This window comes from Podarcis bocagei (genome assembly GCF_964188305.1).
Source record: "Podarcis bocagei genome assembly, contig: HAP1_SCAFFOLD_44, whole genome shotgun sequence".
NCBI classification, from domain to species: domain Eukaryota; kingdom Metazoa; phylum Chordata; class Lepidosauria; order Squamata; family Lacertidae; genus Podarcis; species Podarcis bocagei.
Window position 1 is genome coordinate 453,976 of NW_027670336.1, and position 15,507 is coordinate 469,482.

The window sequence follows — 15,507 nt, forward strand, 5'->3', positions numbered from 1 at the left end:
AGGAGTATTATTGGAAGTATTGCAAAAATGGAGAAGGAGAAGGATGATTTGTTAAGAGATGTAAAAGCAATATATAGTTAAGAAACGCATAAGAAGTGGTTAAAACGGTGGATCATCAGAGGTGCTGAGGGAAGTCTCAAAAGATTGTATAAGTGATAAGTTTTGTGGTACATTTTATAATTTATATGTTAAAATCAATACATTTTTTTAAAAAAAAAAACCTGTATCAATACAGGACATAGCCTTTTACACTGAAATATGGGACAATCCTGTATTATACAGGACAGGTGGCAACCCTATGACTGTAGAGGCAGAGAACAGCCATTGGGGCTGGTAGCCTTGTCCTCCACAATTGGTTTACTCTGCTGTTGAAGCCACTCAAGTCGCTGTCCATCATTTCCCCCTGCCAAAGAGAGTTCTGTCGTTAAACTAGGCACTGCGTGAACTTTCTTTCACGTGCCCAGTGTGGAAATGTTGTGGAAAGTAGGAGAGGATATGTAGACTAAATATTATCTTTCCTTGGAAGCAAGTTGATGGATTTGTTAGAGTCATATAAGTGAACGATCTAGTCTGGCTTGTCTAGATTGGATTGTTCCTGGTAAATTTCCCCTTTAGTTCCCTCTTAAAAACAGTAATGACACAACAGTCTTCTTTAAGAGTAACGGTGCAGTTTACTTACACTCAGTTCACAGTCGTGTCCCAGAGACAGGCTTTATCTTGCGGTTACAGGTTGTTGTTGTTTAGTCGTTTAGTCGTGTCCGACTCTTCGTGACCCCATGGACCAGAGCACGCCAAGCACTCCTGTCTTCCACTGCCTCCCGCAGTTTAGTCAAACTCATGCTGGTAGCTTTGAGAACACTGTCCAACCATCTCGTCCTCTGTCGTCCCCTTCTCCTTGTGCCCTCCATCTTTCCCAACATCAGGGTCTTTTCCAGGCAGTCTTCTCTTCTCATGAGGTGGCCAAAGTATCGGAGCCTCAGCTTCAGGATCTGTCCTTCCAGTGAGCACTCAGGGCTGATTTCCTTCAGAATGGAGAGGTTTGATCTTCTTGCAGTCCATGGGACTCCCAAGAGTCTCCTCCAACACCATAATTCAAAAGCAAGGTACATTTGTAGATATGCGGAGTCTAAGCTAGGCCTCAGACTTTCTACCTTGCGGCTTCCATCCGCTGTAAGGATGAGTCATGTGCTGTTGGCTAAGAGCCAGCAGAAGAGTCCAAAAGGGCAAAAAGGAGGCAAAGAGGAAGATGGCTGTGTGACTGGCCCTTTTATAGGGTCTGCTAGGGTCCCACCCATCTACCTGGTCACACACAGGAGAAGGATGCTCCAGACCAGGTGTGACAGGAAGTCCTCCCTGTCCGGAGCAACATTCCCCTGTATGTCCACTCTAGGAAACAGGAAATGTTGTATTTGACTGCCACAGTGATGATACCTCCCACATCCTGAATCTTCCAACATCCGGCCTTGTGGAATGTCCACGAGTTCTTGCATTATGATGGGGAGAGGAGAACATTCTTTTCTCTATCCACCATGCTATTTATAGTTTTATTAGCTTTATTAAAGAGTCAGTGTGGTGTAGTGGTTAAGAACGGTAGATTCGTAATCTGGTGAACTGGGTTCGCTTCCCCGCTCCTCCACCTTCAGCTGCTGGGTCAACTTGGGCCAGTCACACTTCTCTGGAATCTCTCAGCTTCACTCACCTCACAGAGTGTTTGTTGTGGGGGAGAAAGGGAAAGGAGATTGTGAGCCGCTTTGAGACTCCTTAAGGGGAGTGAAGAGGGACACGGGTGGTACCGTGGGTTAAACCACAGAGCCTAGGACTTGCCGATCAGAAGGCCGGTGGTTCGAATCCCCACGACAGGGTGAGCTCCCATTGTTCGGTCCCAGCTTCTGCCAACTTAGCAGTTTGAAAGCACGTCGGAGTGCAAGTAGATAAATAGGTACTGCTCCAACGGGAAGGTAAACGGCGTTTCCGTGCACTGCTCTGGTTCGCCAGAAGTGGCTTAGTCATGCTGGCCATATGACCCGGAAGCTGTCTGCAGACAAATGCCGGCTCCCTTGGCCAATAAAGTGAGATGAGTGCCGCAACCCCAGAGTCGGTCACGACTGGACCTAATGGTCAGGGATCCCTTTACGTCTACCTTTAAGGGGAGTGAAAGGTGGGATATCAAGTCCAAACTCCTCCTCCTCCTCCTCCTCCTCCTCCTCCTCCCCTTCTTCTTCTTCTTCTGATGATGATGATTCCTATATATCTCCCACCAACAAAAGCCATTTGATGGGGCCGAAGCATAGCAGGTGCCCTACCCTATTGGGAATCCCACAAGCGCCCGGCCCCCCGGCCCCAGCTTCCAAAATCCCAGCAGAGAAAGAAAGCATCTTCCTATTTGGGCAGTTTTATTTTTTTTTTTATAATAGTTTTTTTATTTGCTTTTTTCCAGGGTAAAGATACAACATCAGTAACACAACAAAAGCGGTTTTACAGAAAAGAAAAGAAATTATAAAGAGAAAGAAGAAATTCACTTTTTCAGATCAATTTTCATAATCAACCAGACTTCCCCACGTCCTCCATCCCCTGCTTTCTTTACAATAAAAAATAAACAGCAAATTAATACCTTATTTCAGTTGTTTTTGTGTTTTCATTTAGTTATATAGTCCATAATTTATACGTTTCAAAATCTTAAAACTTAGTTTCAATCATTTACCAATTTCAATACTGAAGCGTGTTTTTCCAAAGCACTTAGCAAACTCTCAACATTCATATAACTTATAATGTTTTTGTAAATAGTCCTTAAATTTTTTCCAGTCCTCTTCCACTGCATCTTCTCCCAGGTCTCGGATTCTGCCTGTCATTTCGGCTAATTCCATATAGTCAATCAGCTGCGAATGCCATTCTTCCAGCGTGGGTAGTTCCTGTGCTTTCCAGTATTTAGCTATAAGAATCCTTGCTGCTGTGGTTGCATATAAGAAGAAAGTTCTATCTTTTTTTAACACTCTCTGGCTCACAATGCCCAGGAGAAAGGCCTCTGGTTTCTTACAAAAGGTGTATTTAAACACCTTTTTCAACTCGTTATAAATCATTTCCCAAAAAGCCTTCACCCTCGGGCATGTCCACCAGAGGTGAAAAAAAGTTCCTTCAGCCTCCTTGCATTTCCAACATTTATTATCAGACAAATGATAAATCTTTGCAAGTTTGACTGGGGTCATGTACCACCTGTATACCATTTTCATAATGTTTTCCTTTAAGGCACTACATGCCGTAAATTTCATACCTGTGGTCCACAACCTTTCCCAGTCTTCAGACATAATGTTGTACCCAATATCTTGTGCCCATTTTATCATTGCTGATTTAACTATCTCATCTTGGGTATTCCATTCAAGCAACAAGTTATACATTCTTGAAAGCACTTTCGTCTTAGGTTCAAGTAGTTCTGTCTCTAATTTTGATTTCTCCACCTGGAAACCAATTTTTTTGTCCTTTTTAAAAATCTCTAGAATTTGGGCATAATGAAACCAGTCTCGCACCTTTCCTTTCAATTTTTCAAAGCTCTGCAACCTCCAGGTATCACCATCTCTCTCAATTATATCACAATATCTCAACCAGCCACTCCCCATATTACGTAGTTTTATGGCCTTGGCCTCCGTCGGTGATAACCACCTCGGGGTCTTGCTTTCAAGTAAGTCCTTGTATTTAGTCCAGACAATAAGTAAGGCTTTCCTGACAATATGGCTTTTAAACAATTTATGAGACTTTGCCTTGTCGTACCACAAATATGCATGCCACCCATACACATTGCTGTGACCTTCTAGATCTAGGACATCAGTGTTTTCCAACAGAAACCAGTCTTTCATCCAGCAGAGAGATGCAGCTTCATAATACAATCTTAAGTCCGGCAGGGCAAACCCCCCTCTTTCCTTTGCATCTGTTAATATCTTAAATTTTATTCGGGGCTTTTTGCCCTGCCAGACAAATTTCGTAATATCTCTCTGCCACTTTCCAAAACATTCCACTCTGTCCACGATCTGAAGGGTCTGAAACAAGAACAACATTCTTGGCAATACATTCATCTTTACCGCAGCAATTCTTCCCGACAAGGTAAGTTTCAATCTTGACCAAGTTTCCAAGTCCTTTTTAATTTCTGACCAGCATTTTTCATAGTTATCCTTGAATAAATTCAAATTTCTCCCAGTCAAATTAACCCCCAGGTATTTCACTTTTGTAACCACATTTAATTCTGTTTCCTTCTGAAACCCATCTATTTCTGCAGATGTCAAGTTTTTTGCCAGAACCTTAGTTTTTTGTTTGTTCAACTTGAATCCCGCCACCCGACCAAACTCAGAAATTAGTTCAAGAGCTCTTTTTGTACTGGTTTCTGGCTCCTGTAGTGTCAAAACCAAATCGTCTGCAAAGGCCTTAAGTTTGTATTGCTTTTCTCCGACCTGTATTCCCTCCACCAGCTGATCCCTCCTAATCCAGTTCAGTAAAACCTCCAGGACAGAAATAAATAACAAGGGTGATAGGGGGCACCCCTGTCGTGTCCCTTTTTCAATTTTAAACTCCTCCGTCACCACACTGTTTACTATCAATTTAGCCTTTTGTTCTGAGTAGATTGCTTCAATACTATTTTGAAACGCCCTTCCCACTCCCATCCCTTCCAAATTTTTCTTCATAAATTTCCAAGATATATTGTCAAAGGCCTTCTCCGCATCTATAAAAATCAAAACTGCTTTTGTATTCATATTTGTCTGAAGTAACTCCAAAACATCAATAATATTCCTAGTATTATCAGACAAATGCCTACCAGGGAGAAAGCCTGCTTGGTCCTTATGAATTACTTCATTCAAAACTTTTTTCAGTCTGTTTGCTAAAATATCAGCAAAGATTTTGTAATCCACATTTAGGAGTGAGATGGGACGATAATTTCTGAGTTGAGTCTTTTCAGATTCCAATTTTGGTATCAGAGTGATGAATGCTTCTTTCCACGATTCTGGTGCCCCCTTCCCTTCCATGATCTGGTTGCATACCTCCATTAATGGTTGTGTCAAATATTCCATCAGAGTCTTGTAGTATTTGGAGGTAAGCCCATCTGGGCCCGGGGATTTGCCTATTTGCAGATTCTGAATGGCTCTTTCAATTTCCTGTTGTGTTATTCTACAGTTCAGGGTTGTTTGTTTGTCTTGTGTTAGCTTTTGCAGGCCATGACTTTTTAAGAAATTATTTATTTCAATCTCTGCTTGTGGTCCTTGGGTGTACAGCTCTTTAAAGTATCTCTGGAAACACTTTCTAATTTCTTCTGGTTTCTGAATACATTCTCCTTCAACCTCCAGATTGGTAACAAAGTTCAATTTTTGTCTCTTCTTCAGCTGCCATGCCAGCAGCTTCCCACATTTATTCGCCGACTCAAAAGATCTTTGTTTCATCTGTTTAATTTTCCATTCAATTTCTTGGTTTATCAATTTTGTATATTGTGCTTGATAAAATTTTATTTCTCTTAAGACCTCTTTTGATTTTGGATTTAATCTCAATTTTCTTTCTCCCTCTCTTATTCTTTCCAAAATCTTGTCCTTTTTACCATTCCAGAGCTTCTTTTTGATAGTGTTCTGCTGTATCAGGAACCCTCTCATAACGGCTTTACTCGCGTCCCAGATTGTCTTCTTTTCCACCGAAGTATTCAAGTTTATTTCAAAATAGTCTTTCAGCGTTTTTTGGGCCTTCTTCACAATCTCCTGGTCTCTAAACAAGTAGTCATTCATTCTCCATCTGAAGGATCCAGCTGGTGTAAGTCTCAAGTCCATTTTCAAAGCATTGTGGTCGGAGCAGGTTTTAGGACAGGTCTCTATTTTTTTTGTCTTAGGTGCCAGTCCTCTTGATATCCAGATTTGGTCGATTCTTGTCCATGATAGATGGGCCTCAGAGAAGAAAGTTCCCTCCATGCCTAGAGGGTTCTTTGTCCTCCAAATGTCAATCAGATCCATATTGTCTGTAAGTTCAAAGAAGGTCTTTGGAAGTCTGCCATCCTTGTTCAGGTTTTGGTTTTGTGACTTATCCATGTAGGTAGAGACTACCCCATTCATATCTCCCATCAAAATGATGTTGGTGTAGTCAATATGATCCAGCATTGTCTCGTGCAGTCTCTTGTAAAATTCCGATTTCCCATCATTTGGTGCGTATATTCCAACTATCAAAAATTTTTCTCCTTGTGATTGTATTTCAATCGCCAAAATTCTTCCTTGTTCATCTTTAAATACCAATTTTGGTGCCAGGTTCTCCTTTGCATAAATCACTACTCCTCTTTTTTTAACCTTGTCTGATGAAATAAACTCTTGGCCTAGTTTCTTGTTAATTAACACTCTCCTGTGGAGCCTGGTCACATGCGTTTCTTGAAGACAGATGACGTCCAATTGCTCTTTTCTTAAAATGTGAAAAATCTTCTTCCTTTTTTCGGGAGAATTCGCGCCATTTATGTTCCAGCTAAGTAACTGCAGAGACATCCTGGATCAATTTATTTGTCAGTAGGGGTGTCTCCTTTGTCTTCTTCACCTGGAGGTGGAACCGGCTTGAAACCAAACGAAGAAGGTGACCAGGCTCCTGCTACTCCTTTCCGAAGGTCCTCCCCGTGATCGTTTAGGAACTTTTCTTGCTCCTCCGCTGTTCTGATTCTTACCTTCCTCTCTTTCAAGGTGAAAGATAGTCCTTGAGGGAATTCCCACCTATAAGGGATTTTATTGTTTCTCAGTAGGCTTGCTAGGTCTTTATACGTGGTTCTTAAATCCAAAAGCTGTTTTGGTATATCTCCGAAGATTTCTGCCGTCTTTCCCTGTATCACCAAAGAATTTTTAAAATGTAGGCCGAGTATGTTGTCTTTTTCTTGCTTTGATCTCAAAATGATCAAGCAATCTCTTGTTTTATCCTTCTTGACCACTCTTCCTAGTCTAAAAGCGGTGACTATTTTAAAGTCCTTCTCTTCTGTCAATCCCCAAAATTTGGAGATTTCTGTTGTCAAAAAGCCAATCAGGTCTTCTTTTTCTGATTCTGGAATATTTCCCAATCTGAGATTATTTTCCCTGTTTTTCAATTCTGCCAGGGACAGGTACGCTTGCTGTTCAGTTACCTGTCTACTCAGTGGCCTCACCTCCCCTCTTAATTCCTCTATTCTCTTTTTGTTTTCGTCTGTTTTTGTATTTACTTCTTCAACTAATTTTCGGTTTTCTGTTGTGGCCTTTTCAATATTGCTTATTGCCTGTGTATTTTTAGTGACCTGGTCTGTCAATTTATTAATGGAAGCTGTCACCTGGTCGAATTTAGCAGATTGTTCATCAAATCTAGCTGCCTGTTCGTCAGCTTTCTTATTCAATGCTGCCAGTTGTTCCAGTATTTCTTTAGAAACAGGATCTATCCCTCCAGCAGCCATCTCCCCTAAGGGTGGTTGTATAATTTGTCCTTCTTGCAGACCTGTCACAATTGGAACAGACGATCTGCGTAGCTGTCCAGGCAAAGTTGTTTGCACAAGTTCAGATTGTTTTGCTTTCTTTGCAGCCCTTGTTTTTGGTGCGCCACTCATTCCACAGCTGTCCCAGGATCAAGGTCAAATTGTAAATCCCATGGGAAACAATCCAGAGAGAGTAAACATCCAGAAAAAAGACCGGCAGTTCTCAGAGACTATTAAGTCTATAATCCAGTAGGGGGAGCTCCCAAAAACAAATTTAGGAGAGAAGGATAAAGAGTTTCCGCCATTAAATTCCCACAAAGAAGGAGAAAGAAAAAATAAAAGTTAAATAACATCCAAAACAGGGGGATCTTCCATTGACTTTTAACTGCAGAGAAAAATAGTTCTCAACAAAGGTGCATGCAACAGTTCTCTTTTTTTTCCAAATACAAAGTAGCCCGATCTAATTTTATGTTTTATATACAGTTACCGCAGTCCGATACAACTTATATCCAAGCAGATCGGGAGCCGGGTTTCGAAACTTTGTAATCCACAGGCAGGGAAGAAGAGAGACCACAGTTTTAATCCACTTACGATGCTGTTATAACTTTTTTTAAGATTTAAGCAGTCTAGATCGAGTTTGCAAAGTAAATTCCAACTTCTTTTAAGCTCCTTTCAATGCTTCCGCTTTAGAAAAGTCTTTGCTTGGCACTTTAAGCAGAGCCGGAAGACTGACTTCCTTTTTAGCGTCTCCCGCTTTCAGCCGAATTTCGCCAAATTAGTTCCAAATAAAACTTTAGATTTCTTACTCACGAGTAAGTTGTTTCAATTGAGTTGTTGAAGGAAGAAAGGTCAGCGCTAATCAGCAGCAGCCGCGCGGCTTCGCTTCCGCGGAAAGAGCGATGGATTCACAGCACCGCTACCCCCTCCACGTTCCGATACCCCTTACGGAGTCTCTTCTACGTATCCGAGGTCGCTTCTGGTGCCCGCCGAACCCCACGGCCACGAGCTCACTCTACCCGTGGTTTGTCTGGATGGGTCGTCGCTATGCCGCAGCGCACGACCCTTTTCCGCGGAGCCCCTCTTCAGCAGCTGAAGAGGACCGCCATTGCTGAGCGCGCCGCCTCCGGAAGTCGTCCTATTTGGGCAGTTTTAAAACAGCAGCAGCAACAGTGGAGAACTCAGGGGGGAGGAAACAAAACCATCTTTTTCTGCTGTCAGAGAGGGAGACCAGCTGACACCCTTCGGAAGAGAGTTTCAGAGCTCTGGGGCTACGACAAAAAAGGCCCTGCATCCCACGGCAACCAATCCATTTAAGAGTTGGAACCTGAAGTTGCCTGATCTGAAATTGTGTGTCAGGCGTGTAACCACAGCCCAGAGCAGCCATTATGAGTAAAAACAAAACAAAACCCACATGTGGAAACGGCCTCAGAAAAAGGGGGGGGGGAACCACTGGTACCAATGTCGTCTTTTGTAAGACGTTGGTGACAACTGTGGCCCATCAATAAATGTGCCGTGGAATTAAACACAAGATGTCTTCAAGAGTCCTTCCAGAGCAGTCTAAGAGTTACCAGGGTAGTTCCAGTCGCCATTTTAGTCAAGGCCTTCATTCTCTCTCCTGTTGATGTCAGTCGCCTCCGTCAAGCAAGACGAAGGTAATATGTTTCTTGAAGGAAGACCCGTGCCCTGAAAAGAACAGCAAATGTACATTCGGAAGCAAGGGACCACCAGCAATTGCTCCATCGTCCTGGCAAATTTGGTCCTCGCCCCTTTTCCTCTGCTTCCCTTAAGGCGAAATCACCCCAGATGGCTCTCTGAGCTTAACGGGAGAACATGATCCTGATGGCATCACAGAGCTTGTTCTCCTTCTATAATGAGGGGGCGCAACAGATGTCTCAGCTTTGTCCAACCCATTCAGGACTTGGGTTTCCATAGAAATGACAAGAGAGCACGTACTGGTGGGGGCACAAACCTTCTTCTTGCCATTTCTATGGAAACCGACCCATTCCAAGCGGGTCATTCTAGACATTTCGTTAGGTCTTGGCATGAAGGAGTTGCAAGGTTGACTGACGTTTGCCAAGCCCAGAATTTGGGAGCGGTTGAGGGCGGAGTGGGGGGGGTGTCATTTAGTCTGTTTACACCTGAACTCATCAGGTACTGACCACACACTTCCAAGCACCGTTGGAGTCTCATGCCAGTGTGGTGCAGTGGTTAGAGTCCTGGGCTAGGACCTGGGGGAAACCAGGGTTCGAATCCCCCCACTTGAGCCATGAAGCTCACTTGATGATTTGGGGGAGGGGGGTTCAGTCCCTGCCTCTCAGCCTAACCTACTTCACAGAGTTTATGTGGGGATTAAATGAGGAGGGGGAGAAGAATGGCAGGTGAAGTGGACGGGTTATCACAAAAAGGGCTAAAATGACCGGAAGAACCAGAAATCAGGAAGACCAAAATTTTAATTAGGGATGGGGAAAATTTCTAATTTAGCCTAAAAACCATTGTAAACAGCTAAAATCCACCTGGGCCTAGGGGGACGAGGCCCAGACTCACCAGCCCTAATGAAGAGGTTTAATATGCTGTAAACCGCTTTGAGATTTTTATTTAAATTGCAAAGCGGTATAGAAATAAATAAATAATCGTTAGTAGGGTTGGAATAACACTTGTAGTTTAATGGTGAATTTTGGACATAAAGGAGATGTAAAAGATTTGGATTATCATAAAAGATGCAGGAGGATATGATTAACAATAGGACCCACAAAGGGGAGGAGGGAAGTCCAGCAGAGAGATATGCGATTGTAAAACTTTAATCTGAAAAATCAAACAAATAAATTTATTTTTTTAATAAAACAAATAAATTTATTTTTTAATAAAAAAATGAGGAGGGGGAGAACCATGTATGCCACCCTGAGCTCCTGGAAGAAAAAAGTGGGATATACAGTAAATGCAATACCTGTAAATTAATAATAATAATAATAATAATAATAATAATAATAATAATAATAATAATAATAAATGCGTCTCCCATTTCAACTGCACTGACCCCTTGGACCCACCCTCCCGCCTGCTTATTTTGCAGCATAGAAACTGTAAACTTCTGGGCGCAGGGACCTTAGTTATGCTGCTTTTGAAAGAACCGTGAATATCGATCACATAAATAGGGGGGAAATTAGGAGAGGCTTGATGGGGAAAGAGGGTTCAGATGTGATTGACAACAATTATTTGGACAAGCCACAGGGAGAGAAGGAAAGGAAATAATGGAGCCTGGGCTAAGTAGAAGTCTCACTTTCCTCCGGGCACCAGCCGCAGCGCTGCCTCCCTACTTCTGCGGGACAGGATCTCGCAAGCGTCTTCTTCTAACCGCCGCGCAACTTGCGCGACGGCGGACTCCTCTACCTTCCTTTCAGAGAGGCCAGCCAACGAAAGGGAAAATGCTGATCTTCCAAAGGGCAGAAAATGAGGCCAGCGTCGGCGTCCCTTGCTTTCGCCCGCCTCCCCCTCCGCTTGCAGCAGAAGCGCCTCGCTTACTAGAACGCTTACTAGAGTTCCGCGCACAATGCGGAATCCGATTTTGAGCGGGCAGCTTCTGATTGGCTGGGGCGCGGGCGTTCCGCGGGGTGGCCGATCCTCACCAGATTACCCGATTTCTCATTGCGTTGAGGTTTGCGGACCGGGCTTGATCTGACCCACGGCTCAGCACCAGAAACTAGGATTTAACCCCTAATCCCAGAGAGCGCGCAGTGAATCTTGCCTAGTGTGAATCCTCAAGATTGAAAGCAGGACCGTGGAGCCCAACCTTGACAGCTTTGCCCTTCATGCATCTGCAATAAACCAGGATGCTCTGTGCCAAAGGATGCTCTGTCCATGACTACTAACCATGACTGATGGAGACTAATTTCTACTTCAAGCGTCAGAAACAGCAACACTTCTGAATACCACTTGTCCTCCCTGGAGATTGCAAGGCAGACACCCTGAGCTATGGCCCTTGCCCTCACACACTGCACAAGCACATTTACAATTACCTGGCTGGGTGTTTTTGCACATTTTTGGTTTTGTGAAAAACAAGGTGCATTAGTAGCTCTCTGTGTGCACGCTCTGTTGGTGTTTTATGGGTGCAATAGAATCGACAGATTAGAAAGCAATGACCCCCCCCCCAAAAAAGAGGAATGTCTGCTGGTATGAACAGGAAAAGACAGAAGTTGGTCCCCATAAACAAATGCAAACATGTGCAGGTGTGGGCTGCAGTAAAAGGTAAAGGTAAAGGGACCCCTGACCATTGGGTCCAGTCATGGCTCACTCTGGGGTTGTGGTGCTCATCTCGCTTTACTGAAGAAGAAGAAGAGTTTGGATTTGATATCCCGCCTTTCACTCCCTTTAAGGAGACTCAAAGCGGCTAACATTCTCCTTTCCCTTCCTCCCCCACAACAAACACTCTGTGAGGTGAGTGGGGCTGAGAGACTTCAAAGAAGTGTGACTAGCCCAAGGTCACCCAGCAGCTGCATGTGGAGGAGCGGAGACGCGAACCCAGTTCCGCAGATTACGAGACTACCGCTCTTAACCACTACACCACACTGGCTCTCCACTGGCCGAGGGAGCTGGCGTACATGTGGCCAGCATGACTAAGCTGCTTCTGGCAAACCAGAGCAGCGCACGGAAACGCCGTTTACCTTCCTGCTGGAGCGGTACCTATTTATCTACTTGCACTGGCATGCCTTAGAACTGCTAGGTTGGCAGGAGCAGGGACTGAGCAACGGGAGCTCACCCCGTCGAGGGGATTCAAACCGCCGACCTTCTGATCGGCAAGTCCTAGGCTCTGTGGTTTAACCCACAGTGCCACCCACGTCCCACAAAAGAGGAATGCCTCCTGGTATGAACAGGAAAAGACAGAAGTTGGTCCCCATACACAAATGCAAGCATGTGCAGGTTTGGTCTGCTGTACTCCCATCTAATTTCAAGGGATGGATGAATAGGCAAATGATGCACAAATGTGGGCAAGCCCTGAATCAACCTTCCCAAGTAGATGGGCTGGCTGAGGATGGAGGGAACTGCAGTGCAAAACACCATCTAAATAAAAAGAGCCAAGAGACTGAACTATAAACTGGAAAGTCCCCAGTTTGCCAGGCACCTTTGCTGCAAACTCACTAGGAGGCCTTAGTTGAGCCTCAGTCTTCCCATCTACAATATGGGGCTAATAATAATACCGGTCTGTCATACAGGGCCGTGTTAGGGGCTACACGATAATGTAGGCTAAATTGTTATAGGGGTACATGTCCCTTGGCTTTGTGGTCTAAACCACTGTGCTGCTTGGACTTGCCGATTGGAAGGTCGGCGGTTCGAAGCCCTGCGATGGGGTGAGCTCCTGTTGTTCAGTCCCAGCTCCTGCCCACCTAGCAGTTCGAAAGCACATCAAAGTGCAAGTAGATAAATAGGTACCACTCCAGCGGGAAGGTAAACGGCGTTTCCATGTGCTGCTCTGGCTTTGCCAGAAGCGGCTTAGTCATGCTGGCCACATGACCCAGAAAAACTGTTTGCGGATAAACGCCAGATCCCTTGGCCAGTAAAGCGAGATGAGCGCCGCAACCCCAGAGTCGTTTGCGACTGGACTTAACTTTCAGGGGTCCCTTTACCTTTATTAGGATGAGAGTCAGGGTCGTATGAAAGATTGTCTCCGATTTATTGCAATTTACATTTTATTTTGCAATTACAGCGTCCAAGATGAGCCTTCCCCCCTGCTATTCTGCATATGCTTGCAGTGCACTGTCCATCTCCTTGGGGGGGGGGGTGCGCACGCAAACAACAGTCCTTTGTGCCACAACTTCTATGGACTCCATTCTCCATTGTTTGCCGGCACTGGACAAAGCAGTCAATGGACTTGTCGGGAAAGGAAATGATGTGGTCGAGTGTCTCTTTATGTTTCTCACTTACAGAAAACATTTGCTTGGGCCACAGAAAAGGGATTCTCTTTGCTTTCCATCTCAAACAGTGCAGAACTGTCAGGCTTTGCTGGGAACTGATGTGACTTCATTGCTTCAGCACTCCTCCCGGGATGCTTCTCAGCGAAACCACCACCACTGTGAATGAGCAGTGTCTGTGTGTGTGTGTGTGTGTGTGTGTGTGTGTGTGTGTGTGTGTGTAGCATCTGAATCCAAAAGAGCTGGGAGGGGGTTGCCTTGCCTTTTAATGCAAGCAGAGGAGACTGAACGCTGGGAGATTCAGGACAGACGAAAAGAAGCAAACCACTAAGCCCTATGGGAAAGACGGCTCTGATTCTATGGAATAATATAAATAAATGATAAAATCTGCCGGCACCTTCCTTTTGCTTCCCACCTCTGCTGCAGCCCTGCTGCAGCTCCAAGGCTTAAGGGGGCACCCGTGAATAACAATTGTCCCCCTTGCATCTCTCGAAGTCTCCCAAGAAAGCCAAGAAGCGATCGGAAGGCGCCAACTCCAACGTCTTTTCCATGTTTGAGCAGGCTCAGATCCAGGAGTTCAAGGAGGTACGTCAAGACAGCCCAAGAAGAAAGGCGGCGGCGGCGGCGGGGGGGGGGGGAATGGCCTTTTGGAGGAGAGTTGCACCCAAAATCTTCCTAAATCGTTCTGGTCTTGTTTGTTTTTTCAAAAAAATTATTGAGTTTCCAAATTTATATAACAATAAAAAAAGAAAACATTACATTAAAAAGAAAACAGACAAACAAACATTTATCTTAACTGTTAGATATCCACTTTTGTACCATTGTTACATGACTTCCTCAAATCCCACTAGCTGAGTTTCCAAATTATTCATTGTCGCAGTTTTCCAAACACTATTTTCCAATAATAATTACTTAGTCATTTAACATCTTTCTTCCTTTCCATATTGACTTCAATCCATAGTATTATGTAATTTAACATAGTTATCTCCTAGACCAATCAGTTACTCACAAGTAGTTCTACTTAGATTAACTTAACATATTTATTTAAATAGTCCTTAAATTTCTTTCATTCATTATGATACTCCTCCTCCTTCTGATCACGGATTCTTCCGGTTAGGTCAGCCAGCTCCAAAAATTCCATCATCTTCATCTGCCAGTCCTCCACTGTTGGTAAATCTTGTAGTTCCCAATTTTTAGCTAACAAAATTTTGTTAGCTTCCTAGATCATTCTGAGAAAGCAGTCCAGGCTGGCTGCGCACTGAGTCAAAGGGGCAGCTCCACATTCAAATCTCACTCTCCACAAACTCCCCTGAAGTGCCTTTGGCTTATCTCTCAGTCTCGGTTCCACACCTGTAATAAAAGCAGCACCTCTTTGCAGGCGTTCCTTTGCTAAACCAAATCAGCCGGCCGCAGGCAGCCTTGTGTCTTGAGGGCAGGCCAGGCCAATGCTTTTACTCATTTACCGTATTTTTTGCACCATAACACTCACTTTTTTCCTCCTAGAAAGTAAGGGGAAATGTCTGTGCGTGTTATGGAGCGAATGCCTACGGATGACAGGGGGATCTGCTGCAGTCGTGAGCAGAGGATCCATGGTTACAGCCTGCACCAAAAAAATCACGCACCCACTGTTGCCTGGGGCCACAATGGTGCAAAAACATGGTTACAAAGCATGGATCCACATGGATCCTCAGGATTTTTGCATTGGGCCACCCCAAACTCACCGTCAGATCACATGTCTGTGGCTGCAGCATGAACCACAAAAATCATACATCCACTGTTTCGTTTAGAATATTTTTTTTCTTGTTTTCCTCCTCTCAAAACTATGTGCGTGTTATGGTCAGGTGCGTGTTATAGAGCGAAAAATACGGTATTTTAAGCACAGAATTGCACGCCAAGTCCTGGGTGAGTCCACATTCTCAGAGACTAAAGGTTCTAGAAACCAATTAAAAGGGGCTTAAATGGGAAGCCCGGTCTCAGCCGTGGAACCTGTTCACAATACCAGAGCTTAAATGCTGGAATACAAGACTCCTGCCAATTTCAACGCATGGCAAAACACCAGCAGGTGGTGCATACTCTGAGCTGACTTTCTCTCCGTCCCCCCCCCCCTTTCTATTTTTGTTCGGTTCTGCAGAACAGATTTCTGGGTTTGCTCTGGGTGTGGGGAGGGGGAGGCATTGA

The 15,507-nt window shown here is 44.3% G+C and overlaps 1 protein-coding gene across 2 annotated transcripts in view; it reads right to left on the reverse strand.

The window, feature by feature from the left end:
- Window positions 1-15,507, reverse strand: part of LOC308579472 (uncharacterized protein) — a 268,291-nt gene that overhangs the window by 181,143 nt on the left and 71,641 nt on the right. The window lies entirely within an intron of this gene.